The following is an 8,758-nucleotide window of genomic DNA, read 5'->3' on the forward strand; positions in this document are numbered from 1 at the left end:
CAGGGCACGCTCACCATCAATACACTACTATATACTGTCTGCTAGTTAAAGAAACAGTAGTCATTACTCCATGGTGACATGTTTAAAACACTATAAGATTAGTGGAATAAATAAATAAAATAAAATAAAATTTTAATATTAGATGATACCCCCCTGGGATATTAAACAAAATAAAATGAGTTTCATTTGAAGTAGTAAAATTACTTAAACTAAAACTAAAATAGAAATAAAATAAACTTAATTAGAAATAAATAAATAATAATAATTAATATATATATATATATATATATAAATTAAAATAAAAGCAAATTCAAAATATTAATAAATACAATAATTTATATTATTATTATTATTATTATACAATATTATTATAGAATTATTATTTTATTATTATATTATTATCCAATAATTTATTATTTATAATAGTTTATAAATAATACTAAAATAGCACTGATCCAGGCATATAATGTGTTCAGAAAATTCGCATACTGTGCACATTATACATACTATATCGTGCAGAAATACTAAATGTGATTATGCCACACCAGTCACACATTCAGATAGGTAAAATCAAATGTTATTTACATAATAGCATATTTGCTTATTAAACATAGCCAACAAAGCATTTTTTTGCACAGACGATAACTGAATGCCTCTCACAAGGTTATATGATAACAAAGTTGCAAATTATTACTTTAAAATGGTTGAATAACGTCTACCGATTCAACTATTTTTAACACTCAGTGCAGAGTTTCATTTCAAATGACAGATCATCGTAGCGGCATATGGGTTAAAGGTCACGCCCGAGAATGGCCTTTAAAACAAAGGCATTAATCAGTATATAAACCCTGTGCATCAATCATTAAAAAGGAGTTTTCACAGTAAGAGAGAGAAAATTAGACCGCCGACTGCAGGAAGATGAAAAAAACACCCTGAAAATAGTCGGACTGAGAGAAGAGAATCCAGTCCTTTAATTTAATGAGCCTATAAATTATTACGTGCCATATTGCTCATCTTCCTGGAAATCAGCCTCATTCTTCAGCAGACTGCAGGAGAACAATAGTGACATGTTCATCCGACCTCTTTTCCTGTGGATTCTCTCTGCGTGCGTGCCATGTGTGTGTGTGTGTGTGAGAGCGTTCTGAATCTGTGTATGTGAAGATTAAAAGGGGATCAGGGCCAAAATGAAACCGCAGCGCTGAAACATCAAAGAGAGAAGCAGCTAAAATCGTCACAGTCTCTGATGTTTAAAGTGTGTGTGTGTGTGTGTGTGTGGTTAAATCCCCTCTTATGTATCTATTGGATACGCACGCTGGCACTCATCACTCATTAGTCGCATTAGAAAGCAACAAAGGTACACAGATTAAAACTCCACTCATGCTTCAAACATCCGACTTATCAGGCTGACATTGACAGCTGCATGTCTTAAAGAAAGACTATACTCAGGGTTATGAATATTCATTAGGATCCTTCACAGACTTAAGCTCATTGGTTAAGCCCACACTGATCCACCTTACCAGCAGAGGGCGCAAAAATGACAACACACACAAAATACACAAAATTGTTTCAAAGCAGATTTACAGAAAATCATGATGTTGATAATTATATCTTAATATCTTCATACCTTCGTCACATTTAGCAGATTAGAGCGGGGTGAAAATACTTTTCGCGACGAAACAAGCAATCAAAAAATGTAGATGTGCTATTTTAGTACGTAACGCCTAAGTGAGTCTATATGCAGATGAATTTGGACATATTTGTGACCCTGGACCACAAAACCAAATCACATGGGTACATTTTTTAATTGTTAGGATATGACAATATTTGGCCGAGATCTGAGGGTATACCTTATATGGGTCAAAAATATCAATATTTCTTTTATGCCAAAAATCATTAGGATATTAATTAAATATGATGTTCCATGAAAATATTTTTAAAAAAAGATATTTTCAAGATTTGTTATCACAACATTTTTTCTTTTGTCAAATCAACTTAATTTATTTAGTTCAGATAACTTCTTATTTAGAGTTTGTTATGATTAATTCATTCTCCTTCATTGTATTAACTCACTTTTTCCAGTTCAATCAAAAATTTTTAAGGCAACCAGGTTACTTACTTTTTTAAGTTAAACCAACAATATTTTTTTACAGTGTACCAAAAAAAAAAACATTGAGAAATTGGCCTTTAAAGTTGTCATTTATGTTCGGGACTGTGCTGCATTCACTCACAAAAATGAATGTTTTATATATTTCCGTAAGGAAATTTACAAAATATCTTCATGGAACATCATATTTAATCAATATCCTAATGATTTTGGCATAAAAGAAATATCGATAATTTTGACCCATATAATGTATAGTTGGCAGACTTGGCACAAATATACCCGTGCGACTTGTGACTGGTTTTGTGATCCAGGGTCATATTTTTATACAACTTTATATAAAGAGCTGGGCGATAATTTAGTTACATCTTACAATTGAATAAATATACACTGTAGTATATCGCTTTATGTGAGTGTATTGTGTGTATGGATAACAATTGGATGTAATAGGCCTACACAAAAAAACATTATATTTATAGAGCTGTGCATAGAACAGTTTGCATTTTGTGACGAGCAAGGCGACCATTTGAGCTTATAAAACTTAAACTTTGTTATTTTTTTTTTAAATGAGCGATCGTTTCGCTAGATAAGACCCTTATTCATCGTCTGGAATCGTTTAAAGCCCTTTGAACAGTTTGCAGTTCGCACTGAAACTGTCTTTTGGACCTTGAAGCGTTTGGTTCCCATTGAAGTCCATTATATGGAGAAAAATGCTGGAATGTTTTCATCAAAAACATTAATTTCTTTTCGACTGAAGAAAGAATGACGTGGACATCTTGGATGACAGTCAATTATCAGCAAAAGTTTTTTTTTTTTAAAGTAAACTACTCCTTTAACAGTAAGTATGAGCAATTATAATAGAGATGCTTGACTCAGTAAACAAAATAGCTAGACAGTGAAATAACTAACCTTGAGAGCAAAAAAAAATGTGTGTTTACAGTATAAAGCAGCCGTTCAAGTGTGTGTCACAGCAGGCGGTCACACTAAACAGCGTTGAGCATGTGACCTTTCATCATCTCTCATGTCGTTATAGTTTTTCCTCAGTGACCGCAGAATCATCTTTCCTCGGCAGTATTGATTTGCTCACACCCATAATTAATTTACAATTAGTGGAAAAATTGATCACAGCTGTGTCCTAATGACTAATATTATTCGATTACTGACTGTGACCAAACATGATTGTCATTAGTTATTTCTCTCATTAACCATTACGGTCTGATCTCTGCGTGTGTGTGTGTGAAACCGATACGCGGTGTACAAATTACACAATGACTTTCACGCAGAGTCGAATTTGTTGAAGGATCTATACAAATAATTATTCATATAATTTTGCTAACACTTCGCAATAAGGTCCTACTAATGTTAATTCATGCATTGACTAACACGCATTTAAGTATTTTACAGTATTTATTAATCTTTTTAACGTTGATAAAAACACAGCTGTTCATTGTTAGTTCAATGTCAGCCCAGGTACATATACTAATGTTAAAGGGATACTTCACCTCTGGAAAGATGAATGTGTATTTAAAAAGGTCATTTATGTAGAAGATATGTGGAATTATTTTTGAATTTGGAGCTTTCTAGACTGAGAAAAGCTAAAAAATGTATTTTTGGCTCATGTGGATGAAAGACAACAACTCCCAGAATGCACTTGCTTCGCTGCCCTAGGAGGCCACGCCTACCGGTAATAGAGCGCAGTCGTTAAACAACAAGTCTAGGCTACTAGTGAATCTCGTGATGTGACTACCCGAAAATGTGTTTCGAGATCGCCCGAAATGTCCGGGATTGGGCTTTTGCGTTCTACAGTCGCCATTCATCATGTTTCCTGTGGCGAGCGGGACGAGTGAGGGCCGCGGGAGAACGGCGCGAGGCCGGTGGCGTGATTACCGATGAGTGACACCTGTGAGACGCACCGGTCTCGTATCTCTCACGGAGGAGCGGGAATTTTCTCAGCAATGTTAAAACGCACATCAACAGCGTTCATGTAAACACTACATTCAGATTCACCAATCAGAATTGAAACAAAAGCTGTGCATGTAAACAATGAATGGCGACTGCAGAAAGCAAAAGCTGAATCCCGGACATCGACTGCCGGACATGCCCGGGGAAAAGAGGATGGTATCTCCGACTACTCAGCTTTCTCCACAGAACAAGAGTCTGCTAGCTTAGCTTCCAAAACAAGATGGCCGACACTATGTGTTCATTCTGTGAGTGAGATCGCCCTCTATGGGCGGGTTGAGGATATGCGGGACAGACCCGACTACTGATGATTTTTGGGTCATCGGTGGATTTTTTCCAGACTAAAAATACATATATCTGAGGGTGGACAGCACGGTAATTCGAAAATACTACAAGTTTCCTTCAAATACAAAGCTTAACGCTAAATCCTGAAGTATCCATTTAATAAATGATTTAGAAGTATGTTTCATTGTTATTGTTTTTTAGTCTCTTTTAAGCTACAAAGACAGCTGTTTTTTCGTTTTCATTGGAATAACACTGAAGATTATTCACAATAAGACCAGAAACATGTATTATGAAAGCAAAAGCAGTGTTGCATTTATGCATTCAGACACGTGCACACGTGAGCGTTTGCGTGCGGCAGAAAGGATGTTTCTATGCAGGAGCACGCTTGGCTTGTAAAGGCTATTGATTGCATGAAGGAAGTGATTAAAGTGTTGGGACAGTGCAGATGCTGAGAGGGTTAATGAGGGGAAGGCAGTTTGATCGTCTGCGGAAGAGCCTTCTGCTGATCAGATTCCCTCGGCATCGATCCACAGGGGTTTAACTGAGCGCACACACTCAAGAAAGTTAAACTATCATCTTTTCAGTGGAGTACAGTCTCTCACAAAAAAACAACAACATGATTATTATTATAAAATGCAACATTATTATTACCCTGAAGATCGGTCGATACAGGTGAAACTGTATCACTGGCCTATATAGTGTTGACCTGGTGGCTAATCTTCACTGATTTTACATTCCATCAGTAATAGAGAGCCTAAGTCCCTCCCCTTCTGGTCGACCACCATGGGACCCTATTTCGGAAAAATATTGCATGGTAGTCAATGGCGAGAGACAACAAATATTTTGATCTCGTTTGAATTGTGCCCTGAATTACACATATGATGTTTGTCAATTTAAAAGATACATTTTAAAGTAAAGAAAGTCGCAGTTTGATGTAAAACCGTTGAGGTATAAGACTGTGAAAATACGTAATTACAAAGACTACAAACCCCAAAGGCGCACATTTTTATGGAAGCTTGTTTCCGCCACTGAATAAAAAAATATAATAAATAATTGTGACTTTTTATCTCACAATTCTGACTTTATTTCTCAGAATTGCGTGATATAAAGTCGCAATTGCGAGTTGTAAAGTCAGAATTGTGTGTTATAAAGTCAGAATTGCGAGATATAAAGTCAGAATTGCGAGATATAAAGTCAGAATTGCAAGATATAAAGTCGCAATTCTGAGAAAAAAAGACAGAAGTGTGACTTTTTTTCTCACAATTGCGAGTTTACATCTCGCAATTCTGACTTTATAACACATAATTGCGAGTTTATATGTCGAAATTCTGACATCTTTTCTCAGAATTGTGAGATATAAACTCGCAATTGCGACTTATTAGGCCAATTCTAAGGGGAAAAAAAGACTAACTTTTTTTCCCCCTCAGAATAGTTTAAATCTCACAATTCTGACTTAATATCTCGCATTTCTGACTTTATAACACGCAATTGCGACTTTATATCTCGCAATTCTGACTTTATAACTCGCAATTCTGAATTTATATCTTGCAATTCTGACTTTATAACTCGCAATTCTTACTTCATATCTCGCAATTCTGACTTTATATCACGCAATTCGGACTTTATATCACGCAATTCTGACTTTATATCACGCAATTCGGACTTTATATCACGCAATTCTGACTTTATTTCTCGCAATTCTGACTTTATATCATGCAATTCGGACTTTATATCTCGCAATTCTGACTTTATAACTCGCAATTGCGACTTTATATCACGCAATTCTGACTTTTTATCTCGCAATTGTGAGAAAAAAAGTCAGAATTGTGAGATAAAAAGTCGCAATTATTTACTTAATTTTTTTATTCAGTGGCGGAAACAAGCTTCCATACATTTTCTCTCAATGAATGAAGTTAACTTTACTGAGGCTGTCTGTCATTGTTTCTACAGTCTTACGTTATAATCGTAACGTTACGCCGTCCTACCTGAGTGTTTTGTACCAGACTGCACACACACGAGCAGCGGATCTCGTTTCTCTTCCCGGGAGATGTAGTTCACAGAGCGATTTTCACATAAAACTAAATGTTACTCTTCTGTTGTATGACAAACTGTGACGTTTTTGACTTTCAGGATTATCTTTTAAATTGACAAACATCATATGTGTAATCGAGGGCACAGTTCAGACGGAATAAAACCATAAGTTGTCTCTCGCCATTGACTACCATTCATATTTTTTCCGAAATAAGGTCCCATGAGCCGGAAGCGGAGGGGCGGGACTTAGGCTCTCTATAGGAGTGTGAAGGTTGAATTAGCAGAGCTGAACAAAAAATATTGCAGTTCACACAACATAAAGTATAAAATGTATCAAAACTTGAATTTCGGACCTTGGTGCGGACTTTCAGGTGTGAAAACGCCCTGACGTGATGTTAGCATGTTGCTAAGCTAACCCTGCAATACGCATAGCTTAATAATAAACAGCACACACAAATATTGGGCAGAATTGAACCAACACTTAGAGACTAAAATAATTATAATTTACATTTCATTCATGTTTTATGTGATTTTACACGGCGTTTGTCACAGTGCGTTCTGGGATTGCATGCTCAAACCGATCTCACGGGAATTCGTACGAATTTTACGAGGTGGCTAATTCGTATGACCTCACTCGTACGACTATCTATCGATTTTGCTAAATCGTACATGTTTTACGAATTAGCCAATTCGTATGAATTCGTACGAATGACCTACCCCTAAACCCCGCCCCTAAACATAACCGTCACGTGGGTTTAGACAAATCGTACGAATTCGTACGAGTGAGTTCGTACGAATTGTTACGAATTAGCCACTTTTGAATCACTCGTACGAATTGGTCGCGAGATAGCGCAAACATGCATGAAAGATACATGCCTTAAACTGATGTCTAGGCAGCTCACTAGTTTTTGAAACACACTCGTAATATCTCACATGTTTAAAATAATATCGTTAGCATCTTTATGAGCAATATCTTCAGATGACTCTGACTCATTTTAATACCTAAATCAATATGCTTTGTAGCAGCACAACATTTCCTGTTGGCTTCGATGTGAAGTACGCCCGCGTTTAATCCAAGAGATCTCTTCTGCACTCGGTCCCTCTTTAACTCTTGCCATCATACGCCTTGAGTCATTTAACTCATTTCACCCGAGAAACAATCATACAAGCTCCAACTCAAGCTTTGATGATAAAAGTGCCAAGCTACTAAATGCAGCCATTAAAATGTATCTGGAAGATTAAACGTTTTCTTTGAACATGAGCGCGAGAGAAAGAAGGAGGGAGAGCGGCTGTAGAGGAGGGGGTGCCGCGACTGCACAAAATGTTTAATAAATAATACAGCTCCAGGAGAAAAGAGATAACATTGTCCCCTCAAACACACACACACACACACACACACATACACACACGGTTCAACATAAGTACAGACCTAAAATAAAAAGCTAGTATGTAAACGTGAGAGCTTAGTCAATGCATTGTGTGCATGTGGCCACTGTGCATATTTAAAATGCATTTTTGTGTTACAGTTGCACAACAAAGCATCAGTATTGTGTAACTTAAGGTGTTTGTGTACAGTACTTAAAGGGATACTCCACTTTTTTTGGAAATAGGCTCATTTTACCACTCCCCCAGAGTTAAACAGTCGAGTTTGACCGTTTTCGAATCCATTCAGCTGATTTTCTGATATTTAGAAGAATATCAGTAACCAGACAGTTTCTGGTCCCATTGACTTCCATAGTATATATTTTTTTCCTACTATAGAAGTCAATGAGACCAGAAAGTGTCTGGTTACTGATATTCTTCTAAATACCAGAAAATCTGCTGAATGGATTCGAAAACGGTCAAACTCGACTGTTTAACTCTGGGGGAGTTATAAAATGAGTCTATTTCCAAAAAAAAGTGGAGTATCCCTTTAAGTTGCATACAGTAAGTTTCAGGTCTCAGTTAATTCAAAAAATACAAGTGTTGCAATTGAAAATGTTCCTTGCTAAACTATGAACTACTCAATCTAGTGATACTATAATCAAAAAATGGACAATTACAATACATTGAAACTATCTAGTGTGACAGCATGTAAATTTGCCTTAAGGCCCTGTTTACACCTGATATTAAAGGAGTAGTTCACTTTTAAAAAAAAAACGTTAGCAGATAATTTACTCACCCCCATGTCATCCGAGATGTCCATATCTATCTTTCTTGAGTCGAAAAGAAATTAAGGTTTTTGATGAAAACATTCCAGGATTTTTCTCCATATAATGGACTTCAATGGGAACCAAACGGTTCAAGGTCCAAAAGACAGTTTCAGTGCAAACTGCAAACTGTTCAAAACCATTTCAGACGATGAATAAGGGTCTTATCAAGCGAAAAGATCGCTCATTTAAA

At 36.3% G+C, this 8,758-nt stretch overlaps 1 protein-coding gene across 7 annotated transcripts in view; it reads right to left on the reverse strand.

Moving 5' to 3' along the window:
* The window catches only part of unc5ca (unc-5 netrin receptor Ca), a 214,184-nt gene that overhangs the window by 25,643 nt on the left and 179,783 nt on the right, over positions 1 to 8,758 (reverse strand). The gene's annotated exons all lie outside the window — the stretch shown is intronic.

This window comes from Pimephales promelas, chromosome 4, assembly GCF_988280905.1.
Source record: "Pimephales promelas chromosome 4, fPimPro1.hap1.1, whole genome shotgun sequence".
Lineage (NCBI taxonomy): Eukaryota > Metazoa > Chordata > Actinopteri > Cypriniformes > Leuciscidae > Pimephales > Pimephales promelas.